Below are 15,407 nucleotides of genomic sequence, written 5' to 3' on the forward strand. Positions count from 1 at the left end.
CTTTTTCAAATGACATTTTTTGTCTGCTTGTACTTCACATTGATTAAAAAAATACTCAAAAATGCAATTTTAAGCTTCTAATAAATGTCCTCCATCAGAAAATAGAGCATGATAAAAACAACACCAAAAACACAATTTTCATCATAGTAGGTCCCAACCAGGCAATCATTTGGCAGGTAAAAAAAATGATCGAGTCGAATAAATGCATGTTATTACAAAGAAAGCTTACACTAAAAGACTTCTAATTTAGATGTAACAAGCTGGCAAATATGTGTTGATAAAATGCTTTTGTGAATCTCTGGGTATAAATAGTTGTAGGGTGTAAACAGAGAAAAGCCATTCAAACACTCCTTTTTTCACTTCTCTTTTATCTTGATCTATTATATATAGGACAAATACTTGATTCTTTGTAATATTCATAGTTAAACCTGAGTGATTCTTAGTAACTGTGGAAACTTCAGAGCATAAAAGAGTGCAGAGAGCTCTTCGAGGATTTTCTGCCTTCGCCCATGAAAGCAGTAAGTCAATAAAATCAGAAACTGCTGCTTCAGTTCAGACACCATTACAGTTTTTCTCAGTCGCTTTAGTACAATTCTCAGATCAGAATGAAATTCCCAAAACTATTTGTTCAATCTTCACATCATGTTGTCACTTCTGCACATCATTTAAGCAGTTTCTCACTTTTTTGAACAAGTTGCAATTGGTTTGGTACATCCATGCAAATGATTATGTATAATTCTCTGCTCTTTGCTACATTATCAATTGTTTATGTCATGTTGATCAAAATGTATCATATAGTTCACTGTGCAATAGTCTTACTCCTCAAAACACCTAGTCATTAGTTCATCGTATAAGTCATTAACTGCAAAATGGTTGACCAAGTTGTCACAATGTGACAAACATATTTCACTGCATTGCAAGAGAGGATTTTCGCTGTGATGTGGATGAGAATTTGTGGCCTAACATACAGGAATGACAAGAGGTGTAGGAAGACCACACCAATTCCTACTGCACTGCCTGGACTGTTGGACAGAATATTGTCCCATCTTCAACACATCTTTTGTGTTACTGTTTGCAGTGGGTTTTTTCTATGTTGGTAGGACATGGTCTGTCAACAAATTACAATATGAACAATATAAGTGTAAATGTGAATCTTGTCCAGTCTCTTACAATGAAACAAAAAAGGTGTAACTTCCATTTTACAATAATTGTCATCCAAACTTTAGTCATAGTTTACATCAGAACCTCCCTCTAAAGTACACAGTTAGATTGACAACATGACTAAGTAATTTGACTGTCTTGTTCGTAGACAATGACACAAGGACTTGACATTCTGATTGCACTGACATGTTCAATGACATAAAGACTTAGTTTTGAGAGATGAACTAAAGTTTTTGAGCAAGTTACAGGCTTTTGCAAGAAATCCATAGTGTTTTGCTGTTTGTACAAATTGTTTTGAGAAATGCACACACGTATTTGCAAACTTCAATTCTGATCTAAGAATTGTACTAAAGCGACTGAGAAAAACTGTAAAAGGGAGATGAGCAGGTGGACTTTTTCTACACAATGGCTGTTTGCATTTTTATAAATATTCACAGAATACATGAATTTCATAAGAAACGGCCATATTGATACATCCAAGCTGCTGTTGATTTCAATTTAAACTAAAATGTTCTGGATTATTTTAGTATTGATGTGCTGTTATAACCACGTTTATAAGGTTTGTTAAAGCATAAGCTTTGTTTGCAAACTGCCATTATTTTCCTTTTCAGGTCCTCAAGGAGAAAATGCTGACCAGAAAAAAGAAAAACAAAAGCAGCAGCTTATATATATATAATATATAAGCAGTCTTAAAAAAAGCCCCTCCAGAGTTCTACCCCCTGAAATTGTGCTTGAGGGAATTCCCTTTGGCTGTTTCACTAAACAGGGATTGTGATGAGAAGACTGAAGTTGAAAAGCATTACACAAATTTACAATACGCTGAATTCACTGTAACGCCTGTTCAAGTACAAAGGTGTCTGCGTAAGATTCTTTGTTCAAAAGGAAGCACATGCTGTCTTTTTTTTCTGCACAGAAAAAATGTATGATGTGTTTTTGGATAGCAAAGAATGTCACAGAGCAGCTGTTGTCTCATTTCTGTTAGAAAGTCTCCTACAGTACAGTGGAGGAAATAAGTGTTTGATCCTTTGGTGATTTTGTAGGTTTGCCCACTTAAAAAGAAACTGACAGTCGTTCATTCTAATGGTAGGTTCATTTGAACAGTGAGAAAATCATAAAAAAAAAATCAAGAAATCGACATTTAAGAAAGTACCGTAATTTCCGGACTACAAGCCGTTACTTTTTTCCTGCGCTTACAGCCCTGCGGCTTTTTCAGTGACGCGGCTAATTTATGGATTTAATTGGCGGCCGCCATGTACGTATTTTCGAACTCAGTGAATAGTTTGAATTCTCTATCTAACACCAAGCACGAGGCATTTTTATTCAACACACCTCTTAGCAGCCAAACAGCATGGACTTGAATTCAGGTCTTAGACACTTCAGTCATGGTTCAACAAAACGAAACACGCATGCCCGGCCGCATCCCAGAATCCTTTGGGGCCATTAGACCCAACGTGCACGTGATCGCCGCTACATTATGATGAAGCTTTCAAGTTAAAAGCAATCGTTAAAAGCAGCGTAAAAAAGTCCACCGTCACCAACGGGTTTGGAAAAGCCGGTTTGCTGCGTGACGGAGAGAACAGCGCATGGAGTGAATGTACACTCCATTTACGGTTTCTAAGGAAACCGTAAAAGCGGAATTTTGCTTTGAAAAACTCACAGCCTCCGTGTGAGCTGGAGACATCTTCTCCTGCTGATTGAGCTGCGGGGCCGATGGCAGTCTGATGGCTCCCACACGTAACAACGCACCCGCCCCTCATACACAAAACGTACAGTATTAAGTCCGATTGCTCTGCACAGAAACGATTTGCTCCATCCACCGGCGCAACGGGGACGAAGTGCTCCTCCTTGAAGCCGCGCTGGCCAGAGGTGTCGGAGTAGATAGGAAGGGGAGACAAGGAGCGCGCGGGGCGGGATCGGAGCGCAGAGGCGTCCGCGGAGTGCAGAGGCTTCTGAATTCTGACGCACGCGCCGCACTGAGGCGCGCGTATCGCGCTGAGGCGCGCGCTTTTCAGTCGCCGCTGCTTTATTTTACCGTTGTGTTTTCTAACCAGTCCTGTTACTCCCAACGCTGCTGCGACACAAGCGGAAGGAGAGCTTTTCCCGTTCACCCCTCCATGCACTGCTGTTACTTGCTAATTCTTAAACACGTACAACAGAATGGCGAGCCGGGCGTTGGCCCCGCCTTTAGCCCCTAAGACTCATGGGAAATGTGGAATCGCGGATGTAAATTTCCTCATTATAACTGAGGGATGTAATGTTGATTATATGGTTACTGTTTGTAATTTTATGTTAGATACCTAGATTGTCAATAAGTAAAAAAAAAAAATGAAATAAAAACACCATAACTGAGGGACTTGTGAACAGAATATAGATCCATGCTGTTTGTCAGATGTCGATACACTCAAATACGTGACCCAGAGGCAAAACTGGCACCACCCACAATGTGCTAATGAATTGCACTTACTCTGGGATGCTGGGCGTGATCTGTCAGGATGACAATATGATCTGTCAGGATGACAATATCGGCTATCACATGCGCGGCTTGTACTCTGACGCGGCTTGTGTATGTATAAAAGCAGTCAAACACGTGAATATGGGTGGGTGCGGCTTGTAATCGGGTGCGCTTTGTAGTCCGGAATTTACGGTATATACTAATTATTTCCATTTCCTTGCGGGAAATAAATATTTGATCCTCAAGCTACTATTAAAAGTTCTGGTTTACATAGAACAGTTAGACTCTCCTCAACCTGTCAACTTATACTGAAGACACCTGTTTTAATGAATCACGTGTAGAAAAGACACCTGTCCACAGAATCAGTCAACCAGACTCCAAACTCTCCAACATGGGAAAGGCTAAACAGATTTCATTGGATTTAAGGGAGAAGACTGTAGACCTGCACAAGACCGAAATGGACTACAAAACCATCAGCAAGAAGCTGTTGGTTAAGGGGACAACTGTGGAATTGTTACAACGTGACCATCAATCCACCTAAAGGTCTGAGGTTTTAAACCCGATCTCACCTGATGGGGTTTCCATGATAATGACAACAGTGATAATCAAGCCAACAACAACACGGCAGGAGTTGGATGATGATCTCAAAGCAGCTGGAACCACAGTCACCAAGAAAACCATTGGTAATGCATTACGCCACAAAGACTGAACTGGTAACTGCTGTGCTGGTAAAGCCCCCGTGTTTAAGAAGGCACATGTACAGGTGGGCCTGAAGTTTACCAATGAACACCTTCATGATTAAGAGAGGGATTGGGAGAAGGTGCTGTGGTTAGATCAGATCAAAACTGAGCTCTCCTCACCTAAACGTATAATAAAAATTATCTACAATAGATTAAACATTTTATTTAAACTATTAAATTATAAACATACGTTGAGTAAACTAAAAGCATACGCTCAACCAAAAACACATGTTAATGCGCAATCTGCTGAGAGGCAGACCTTGGTGCTGCCTCACCTCACAGCCCATGCTGTTATTGAACAGGAAATAAAATCACAGAAATGATTCTAATGATTCAAATCCCACATATAAATGGCTTTTATTGCACTATAGTGAACAAATATTTATTTTATTATTAGTATACATCTTACGATGGCAGATGAGGATGATGGAAGTACCTTAGGCGCTATTTAATATAGAGAGATAGATAGATAGATAGATAGATAGATAGATAGATAGATAGATAGATAGATAGATAGATAGATAGATAGATAGATAGATAGATAGATAGATAGATAGATAGATAGATAGATAGATAAACACTTACAAATAGCTCATACCAGAATGGAGACATTGACTGTACCCATTTACACTATAGCTTCGCATTTTACAGAGACTATGGCTATGTCCAAATTCCTTCACTATAGTCCCCACATTATATAGTGTATTATATAGTGCACTATATAGTGTGTTTGCCATTGTACTGCTGTCTGAATCTACAATTCCAAAATTTAGTGCACTAGAAATTTCCCAGAAGTCTCTGAGAAAAACCAGGATGCATCGTTGTTCACAAGATTAGCAAATATAGACCACAATGCATTGCATTTGAACAACTTTTGCAAAGAAAATGTATTTAAATGTGTTTCTTGATAAAATATAGATGTTTTCATCTTCAGAGCAAAGTGGATCCAAAATGGTTGTCGCAAATCGCTCATTTCAATAAGATTTTCACTTTGTGAAATCGATGATGTCATGTTCGCCGTTTAAGAAAAAAAAATTGTGGGAATGGTGTCTAAATTGCTTTTAAAATCCAGTGCACCACACAGTCCCGCACTATGTAGTTTTTTAGTAGTTAGGGAGTAGGGTGGGAATTCGGATATAGTCTATGTTTATTGATATCCAATTGAAACCCAATACTCCAGTGGCTGTCTGTGTTTGGAGCTGATAAGAAACATCTCACTGCTCAATGATGCAGATGACCCAATTACACATGCTAAACATGATTATATCTCCAAACAAGCAGCCGAAATTACAAAGCGATGAACACGGCTGTGAAATTGCAGTCCTTCTAAATATTTACTTAAATTTAATTACATGCTATCAAGAAGACAAAATAAACAGAAATAAATAGAGCGATGTGGAGCATAATCCTTGAAAAAAAGAAGTGGTTCACTATAAAGTAGGCCATTAAGCCACCCTTTCAGTGCAGAAGACTATGTTTAGTGAAAACAAAAATTATCTTTTTATAAACTTTATTTACAGTTCTGTTGGTGGACAAGGCCAAGGAACTGTGAATATAGGAGTGAAAAGGAGTCTGTCAGGGAGATAAATAGAAAGATGGAAGGATGTGTGTGAGCTTCAAATCAAACTCAGTGAGAGATCAGCATTTATTGGGAAAGGACTGAAAAACTAAAGAAGGCCAAAAAAACAAATAAACAGGATGGAGGAGAAATGGTAATATATGCTTTAAAAATGGAAATCTTTACATTTTTAGTATGGCAGGAGGGGTCAACACGACAGAAGCTATGAATAAAGATAACATATCACAGGAAATTAAATTACAAAGCAGACCCCTAAACCCGTTCACGCCCAAAAGTGTTTTCAAGTAACATTCTGTGACAGCCAAGAAAAGGCTGCTGTCTTTTTCAGTTTATCTATTCATCAAGCAACTTTGTCATCAACCCCCAGCTATATTATAACATCATTAAAAACATTATCTGCTGCTGCTATATAGAACAGGACAAATCAACAGCAAATACATATTCTTAAGAGGGTAGCTGGCCATTGAGTGGTATGAAATAGGGAAAAAAGGAAATCAAGTGCAAAAACAGCCATAAACATTATAGGATTCTATATATAAGGGTGTGTTAAGACTGGTAAAGTCAGTTGGACCGGCCCAAGTCCGCTTGATTTGGTCTGGGTCGAGTCCTGAACCTTGAGTTTGGTCTGTATTCAGACCGCCTTCAAGTGAACTTTTATGTTCTGAACCAAAGACTGTAAAGAATACCACGTAACTAAAGATCTCTTCAGTGATTGGCCAGGAGTTATGAGGGTGGGGCAAAGCAACTAGATTCAGAAATTATGGAAGTCCTTCGCTTTGCTATCCTTGTCAAGAAACTTACTCAAACTTTATATTTTTCTGACCTATTTTGAACGTCTGTATCAATTTCAGGTACAACACATTTTACTTGCTTGGGTACAGCGGATGCATGCTGCAAGGCGGTTATTGAGGAGACCACGGCTAAGAAGGTGCGCTGGTAAGTGTTTTGACAAATAGATGATTGGGAAAACAGTGAGAAACAATGTGTATAAATGTGTTAAAAGTTGTTTTATTGAGCCTGCATTCATCCACCCACATTTCAATGAGTCACTGTGTCTTATCATGGTTGCTACATTCATACTATATTTACATCTAATAATGTCCGGCTAGAGTGGCCATTTTAGTTCAGCACGGAGCCTATTCAGGCTAAGGAAACTCAGGAAATCATAGCTCAGTTCGATTGGAAACAAATCGAGACCACCTCAAAAGATGAGTCCCAGCAGTTCCCGGAAGCGCTTGAATGCATTCAAACTGAAAGTGTGTTCCAGATTATCGGGGGAAATAAACCCTGGTTAACCTTAAGAGAACTAATTGTGTCCAGTCTGAATACACCCTTAAATACTTAAGAAATCAGCCTTGTCGTGCCATGTCTGTGATAGGCTGACTTTTGTGGCACATTTGTAACATGGTGCCTTGCTCTGTTTCTAGGGCAGAAGAGAGAGAGAAAGTCTCTTACGGGAAAATTGTTGTCATTGCAAATATTTTTAGGTTTCAAGAGTAAAATTGTTTTGTTTGCACGTTTATTTGGGTTTTAGTGTTTTCAATCAATGTCTGGATCAGACATTGATTTTTTTTTTGTGTGACGTCTCCTCCAGAAAATGCTGGCATCCCGTTCCAACCAAATTAAGTCATATTTTCCGTGATGTGTCATTCACTTTTTCGGAACCAGATTTCCTCAGTAAGCCTAGATTGATTTGTCTACATTTCTAAGGGTACCACTCTCTCCAATCAGGAGTGAGCATATTAAAAGGCCACACCCCTTCCACTGAAAGTGGGCTCGGGAGAATCTGTCAATCAAACGCTTTGGTCACATACTTTTATCAAGGCATCCGATTGGTCAGTTTACATATACAATAACTTGCACTACAGTAAAATTGCTAGGAAAACAAAAAAAAAATCAGGATTGTCAAGAACATGTTAAAAAAGGGTAGTAGAGCAAGAATGGTTATTCTGATGAACATAATGACTGATTGATGGCTGTTTATTGCTCAATAGTAGTCTATGGGATTTCAGCTTTTTGGGACTTCCTACCTGGAATGCAAAGGGGAAGGGGTTGTTCAGTCCAGTTCTCATTTTACTGTCAATGGCTCCAGAGTGATTGCTATAGAAATGTTGACTCAGACCATACGATCTAACATGGCAACATCCATATCACAAAAAGATGGTGACTAAATTGACTGCCTTTGTTCGAAGCCACAATTAAGTCATTTTCCATGGGTGACGTCAAACTCGCTCGGTCCAGTTCTCTAGTTGCTGTTGCATTAAATGCATCCAACTAAGCTTTTTAGGGATTCCGGTTAGCCAACCGTGCATTCACATGTGGCTGATCAGGATGCTCCAATAAAGGCAGCGTGTGCCTGCCTGTATGTCTGAGAGCTAATGTGCATGAAGGACGTGGAGGACACAGCAGTCTCCCTAAAGGAGGATTAATTTGAAAACCATCCTGTGAGATAGCTTGATCTTGCACCACTGCTCTGCGGCTGATCGTTTTCATGCATCCTCAGAGTTCAGGCTTTAAAGATTTGCCTCCTGCGGTTCAAACTGCCCACATCAATGACTGCTATAGCAAATAAACAGTCTGCTTTGTCAAGCTTTCAGCCCAGAGGACAATCCAGCAGAGAAAGCTCCAGATATCAGGACTGGTACATCTCATCATTTCTTCTATTTTGATGGCATAATGTGGCAGGGGAGAGGCCGCCCCCTCATTTCTGCGGTCACACGCTCCTGTCAAAACAGCAGTGGGAGACGCTTCTGAAGACTCAGTTAGATGTGATAGTTGGAGACGTTGTCACAGCTATAACTCAAAGAAAGGGGAATGACATTTTTGTATACTTATTAACTTCTGTGACTATTTAAACGTTGTATCTTTATTTCTTCTGTCATGTTCAAAGCATCCTGGTCAAAGAAAAACAAAGTGGGTTATGAGGAATCATCTTTTTTTATTTTTTTTTAACTTGTCCTGTCCAAAAGTTGAGCACACAGATAGAAGCTGAAATCCTCTTGTGTTGGACATATTTGACTGTTACAACAGGGGGTTCAGGATCTTCTGACACACTAGGTGTGTTTTTGTATAAACCCCTTTTTGTGATTTAGGGTAAATTTTATTTATATTGATTACCTGTTAATCCTTTTTTTCCCCCTGCTCGCAATTCAGATGCGAATTGTGAGCGGGACCGTTGGTATGGAGTAGGCCCTTCACCTCTTCCCGTCTTCCCATCTGCTTACACTCTCTCCCTCTAGCCAGCAGCTTCTTACAATCCCAAACTAAAATTACCGGTGCAACAATAATGGTGAGCAACACTGGAGCTCGCCAGCCAAACAGTTTTGAGACAGATGCCAGGAAAATGAAGATATACATGGATCTATTTATCTGCAGGTGGATGCATGTGAATGGAGCAGTGCAGGGAGCTTGTGCCTGTCCATTGTAGAATCTACATCGCAACTGCAATCTTTTTCAAACTGTTTTATTTCATTTTCTCCTGATTCACTGGGATTTGAATAGAGAAATACTAGGAAATGCAATTTTAATCTCAACTTTCTTAATATATATCCTCCATAACAAACAAAAGGACATAAGCACATGTTAAAAACACAATCTTCATCAAAGTGGGTCTTTAAAGACAATTTTCAGATTTTAGGAATCCTTGACCTATTTCTAGGGGGGGGGGTTGAAGTATGTTACCCCCCCCCCCTTTTTTGTTTTGTTTTTGCAGCTGTGAGATGATCACCCGAAGGTTGAAGTAAAAGCCCTTTATTATTGACGTGTGTACTCTGAATGAGCTGTTTGTTGAGCAGAAGGTTTTTTTCTTCAGCCTCTCTGCTGGAAAAGACATGGATTCCAGTTCAGCTCAGCTCAGCCGCTGTTGCATCTTTTCCCTTCCAGAGGCTGACCTGCCACACTGTCAGTCTTTTTGATAAGAAAAGCACTACACACCCACACTCACACAGGGGTCTACAGAAGCAAGCAGAGTTCATGCGTGAATTTGTGTAAAAAAAAAATTAACAAAAAACACAGCACAGAAGGAGGAGACCCGGCTTTGCATTCACTCGCTTCAAAAAATGAAACTGGCTTCATTATCCTTTTGGTTTTGTGTTGAGAAAGGCATGAAACTGCCCTGCAGGAAATGTAACTGACATCCTTCTCTTTGAAAGAAAAGAGATGGCACAAAACATAATTTATTGTGAAGTTAACAGGATAATGTTTAATCTGGGCTCCTGTTGGCACAATAGGCTGTATATGAGATGGATTTGGAGGAGCAATGTGATGAAAGAAGCTGCACTTGAAACAGATCAAAAGCTCTCTGTTCCAGCTTGCTGTTCCAAATCCTAATGAGTTAAATCAAAGCAAAAACAACAAAAAATATTTACTATAAAGCTTTCACAGTTTTATTGGGATCATAGGACTGTGAAAACAGAGATAAATACCTTCTTCTTTCCAGGTCCTCCAACAATTACTCATTGTGCCATGTAGACTGTGTGAATATTAAACACCTTTAGAATCAGAAAATTTTCTTAAGCTCTTGACAAAATAACTATAGTTTTTGAAAAGGTTGTAAAAAAGACGTGAAAATAAAAAAGGAAATTAAAAGTAGCCAGACTGACGAAGCCAAGGATTTAACGTACAACACCATTCTGTTATAATACACCGTTAATTGCAAAAGTGTTAAACAGATTATAAGATGGATCAAAACAATAAAAAAAGTGTAGAAAGTATTCACTAGGAAAAAATACATTTTTTGTTTGCTTCAGACAGATCTGGAAACTGGACATTTTTAATAAAGCTTCTATGTGGAACCTATGCTGACCTTCTTTATAATTTCAGTCAGAAATTATGTTTAAATCAACATTTTTATTTTCCGTGCTTCTAAAACAAAAATCACGATTAGTAAAAAGTAGCTTGCAATTTAATGTAAAGATTTAATATTTGTAAAAAATAAAATAAAAAAAGACTATCACTGAAAATGTGTTAAAGGGTATAGTTATTCTTTACAAAACTTTTATATTAAGTTATAATAATACATTTTGCATACCACACAATTCGGACAATGTAGTGATTCAGACCAGAACACAGATTTTATATTTTCAAAACATGGAAATTTAATTGCATGGGTGAATCGAGAGACAAGATAATGAAGATTGATGAGAACCGCGCCACGGCACATGAAGTCAAGTACATTGATACTTTCCTTTAGATTAGACTGTATGTATGTTAAACGCCTTTAGAATCAGAAAATTGTCAGCAGCTATTGACAAAACCACTTAGAGGGTTTCAAAAGGTTATAGAAAAGAGGTTAAAAAAAAAGGAAAGGAAAGGAAAAGAAAGTAGTCAGACCAGTCAAGCCACTAGCATGAGTGGTGAAAGGAAGAAGATTTTACGTTGAGATGCCATGACTCAAACTTACTAAAAACTTTTTTAGAATTTCTTTGAAGCATATTTGAAACTTTCAGTTACTTGATGAAAAAATTGATCCAGGTTCTTATGTGTGAGTTTTAAAAACACAAATTATAATTAAAAAAAAGGACTAAAAGTCAAATAACATTTCTATTTCTATGCTGATGACACTCTTGTGTATCAACAACAGACTGAGCTCTCTTTCAGCTAAACACAGCTTTTATTATTACCCAGAACATTTTACATTATTTAAAGCTTGAAACATTAAAAATTAATAGCAAAATGATAGCCACTGAAGATCATATTGGGCATTTAAGGTGATAAGAGTTAGTTTAGCAACTATACAAGTTAATTTTTTCTTTCTTTTTAATCTTAAAAAATAAATAATACATATACCCTATTTTTGGAGTATAAATCGCATTTTTTTTGCATGTATTTGGGCGGGGGTGCAAAGTATACTCAGTTGTGACTTATATGTGTTTTTAAAAAAAAGAAAAAATGCACAACAGCTAGAAGGCACTGTAGGTGTGTGTATCAGTATTTGCTACTGACAACATCAGAGAGGAAGAAGAGTCATTCAGTCTTACGCCGGGCTAAGCAGAATTGTTCCAAAGTGAAACAGAGGATGAAGAATTGAACGGATTTAGTCATTTGAAGTAATATAAAGAGTTTAAATGACTTGTTAGCATGTTCTTTATGATATGGTTATCTGAATAATTGTTCATATGTTGGGCTATTCTAAACTACTCCTATGTTTCATGAAGCTAAATAGGAATCAATGTATTATGGTAGTGAAGTGTACAGATATTTTGACTATTACTGTTATCCATTCCATTATAAAAATTGAAAAGAAGTCATCAAAGTTATAGCTTTATTGTCATTGTACAAGTACAGTGAAATTTTGCTGCAAATAGGATTTGCCTTTCAAGATTAAGATCCCTTTTCTGTATTTTGTTTAATTAAATTCTCTCAAAAGTGTGACTTATATATGATCGTTTCTTTTTTTCTAGGCACTTTTTGGCTGCTGTGGCATGTACCCTGGAGCGTCTTATAGTCAGAAAAAAAACAGTACTTTTTGAAGACTTGTTTTTTCCTTAAGAATTAAATTTTTTCTTTTTTTCTTTTTTGGTTCTGTGTGAGCAATGCCAGCTAAGACACACAGTCTAACATGTACCTCTCAGTTCTATTCATGGAATCCTCTGCAGCTGCAAAATTCTAGTTGCGTGTCAACTGACAGACACCCCTGTCCCTGTCACAAAAAAGTGACTACTGTTGTCATCATTAAAACATCATAATAATTACCATCTAAGAGCGTAAAGGGGGAAGGAAAAAAAAGCAGATAAATTGGAAAGAGCAGGCCTGTAGAACCATGATGAATGAGGGTGTCAGCTATACTCTCACGACTAGCTCGACTGCATTTGGGTGTCGAGCCCCCATCCACTGAGACCTGCCTCATTAGCCACTTTGATCGTGCATTAACCACAGAGCAAGAAAAGAGTGCAGGGGACCATAAATCACTTTAAAAGACTGTGAAACACCACTTCATCAAATGTGCCGCTGAATTCCCCAGCAACAGACACAGCACTTGGTTTTATTGTGTCACTAATGTATTGGTTTCTATTGAATCAATGGGTAGCCTTGGTGAAAAAAGGGACAAGCAGCACTTCGTGACAGTTGACCCCTCTTTCCCTGCCCTGCATTGTTTTGACTCATTCATTATTGATCAGTTGCTGCCCATTGACATTTTACACTCTGCCGCTGTGCCACTTTCTCCCTAATGTCACTAGGAATGAGAAAACAAAACAAAAAACGTACTTTACTACATTTTTCACAGTTTAAGTCACAGCAGCCAAAAAATGCCTAATAAAGAGGAAAAGGTTGATATAAGTAGCACCCTTTGCCAAACCATAACAAAAATTGTGTCAATAACAAAAAATGTGACTCTAAAAATTATGGTAATTAATTTCAGTTTTTAACTGAGTTGTAATCTATTGTGAAATGTATTCATGTCACACTCCAGGAGCTATTCCCAGCTTTTTTGAGTGTTCTTCAAACAAAGCGTCTCACTGACATCAGGCTCCCGGATCAGGTGTCAGTTATGGTGGCTGCCTTGGTTCCTGAAATGCTATGCAATACCACAGAGGATACGTGTGGTGTGCATGAAATGTGCATAAAAGAAACTCAAAATAATGCCCACAAAATCTTGTAGAAACAGTTTCCTGACTCTCCAAAAAAAAAATGCTTGTGGTGTAAAAGTGGCACACCTCATTTAAAACAGAATGAGATGGTCAGTCATGCTCTGCTTGTTTTTCATTCTGCCCCCCCCCCCCCTCCTCCATGGATGTGGGTCATTAGAACAGAACGCGCCCTTCGCGCATTGACGGATGCTTCAGTCAGCGCTTATCCTTCAGCGCACGTTGTCCTGAGGCTACTCCACCAAAAATAAACACAACAAAGACGCGCAGCTTACCTCCGCCCCCCGTGACAGCTCTGGATGGACCCTCGTGGAAGAACAGTTGGAGAAGATCACAGATCCTGGACGGAAAGTTTGGACAAAGGTGCGACTGAGCATCAGAGTGGGTGAGAGACGAGAGTCAACGCCCCAAAACACATCTGGATGACGAGCCGCCGGAGGAGCGAGAGCGCGTCTTCCTCTTCTGGGTGCTGCTTTCCAACTCAGTTGCGCGCAACGTTGCGCGCTCTCCCTGCCGCCTGACGTGGTCCCCACACCAAACAATCCCCGAGGAGTCACGTGGGCAACCCACAGGGATACGGGAATAGCTCTCGATCCCTCACGGCAGCATCTGGGATCGGTTACTCCACTGCTCCACTGTGAAAACCCCGAGCTGTGCGCACAACGTCTCTTTTGCTCCACCCGCGCTCTCCTCCCGCGTGGCCTCACGGCGTCGCTGTCATTTCTGTTCACTTTCAACAGTGCAGTCTTTATAGATTTCCAAAGAACTATAGATACTAAAAATATGTCCTTTTATTTTTAACCCATTTATTTATTTTATTCAAATTGTGGATTAAAAAAAAAAACACATGGTCGTTATTAAAAATGAATTACAATCTTGCCATGACACAGACAATGCCCACTTAGTAAAAATAACTCCCAACTGGAGACCAATTATACTACAAGAGCAATTTCACAAAATATTTTATTTTCCAATACTTTTTTAAAAAGGTAAAAATTTACCTTTTGCTTATGCAATAATTTAAAAAAAAAGAAAGAAACATCAAATTTTCCCTCCAGATTTATTGTCAGAGACCGCAAAATATCTGAGCAGAAATGTATGTTAAACTGACCTACTGCATGTATTTGGGACAGACTATCTTTGCAACATGCTGGAGGCCACAGGATTAGCAGGGGAGACTTGCCAACCTTGCAACTTTATCCCCACAAGCAAGCCAAAATACAGTTTTCTTTGTCTCACAGGCCTTCTCTGTAAAACAGTTATACTGCATTTCAGAACTGCAATTAGCCTGAAGGGCTGCAAACAGCACAAGCCTGTATTGTCCATTGTTTTATATTTTTTTCCGTAACCTGCAAACTTTTTATGTAAACATATAAACACACAAAATGAAGCTATAAAATACTCCAGGGCAGAGCATTTGGAGCCTGTCAGTATGACTTGCTCAACATTAGAAGCTTTACAGGGACTCCTCAGCTTTTGTGACACAAAACATGCATTGAGTTTTTCAATCCCTTATTTAAGGTTGAATAAAAGTGTGCAAATTGTGCAAAACCACAAACTCACAAATAAATATTTTGTAATACTGCATCTATTTATGTGGAGCTGCTCTTATAGAGCAGTAAACCATCCTGCAGTGTGACTAACATCAAAGCTGTGTCAGAATATGAAAAACATCCTCATGAAATATTTCTCTAGACCACAAGAGCTTTGGGTGGACAATTTGTTTTTTTAAAATCCCATCCAAATTCTTCTTCTTTTCCTTCCCTTCAGGGGTCGCCACAGCGAATAAGCTTCCTCCATCTAACCCTGTCTGCATCCTCTAACACCGGCTACCTTCCATCTAGACACATTAATGCTTTGTTTTATAGTCTAACACACAGGTTGGTTTA

At 38.8% G+C, this 15,407-nt stretch overlaps 1 protein-coding gene across 1 annotated transcript in view; it reads right to left on the reverse strand.

Moving 5' to 3' along the window:
• Positions 1 to 14,167, reverse strand: part of mid2 (midline 2) — a 180,949-nt gene extending 166,782 nt beyond the window's left edge. The window contains exon 1 of the mRNA XM_023959096.1: positions 13,794 to 14,167. The gene's annotated coding sequence lies outside the window, so the exon portion shown is untranslated. The remainder of the gene's footprint in view (positions 1 to 13,793) is intronic.
• Between the last annotated feature and the right edge of the window lie 1,240 nt (positions 14,168 to 15,407).

The sequence above is a fragment of the Oryzias latipes genome, chromosome 10, assembly GCF_002234675.1.
Source record: "Oryzias latipes chromosome 10, ASM223467v1".
NCBI lineage: Eukaryota > Metazoa > Chordata > Actinopteri > Beloniformes > Adrianichthyidae > Oryzias > Oryzias latipes.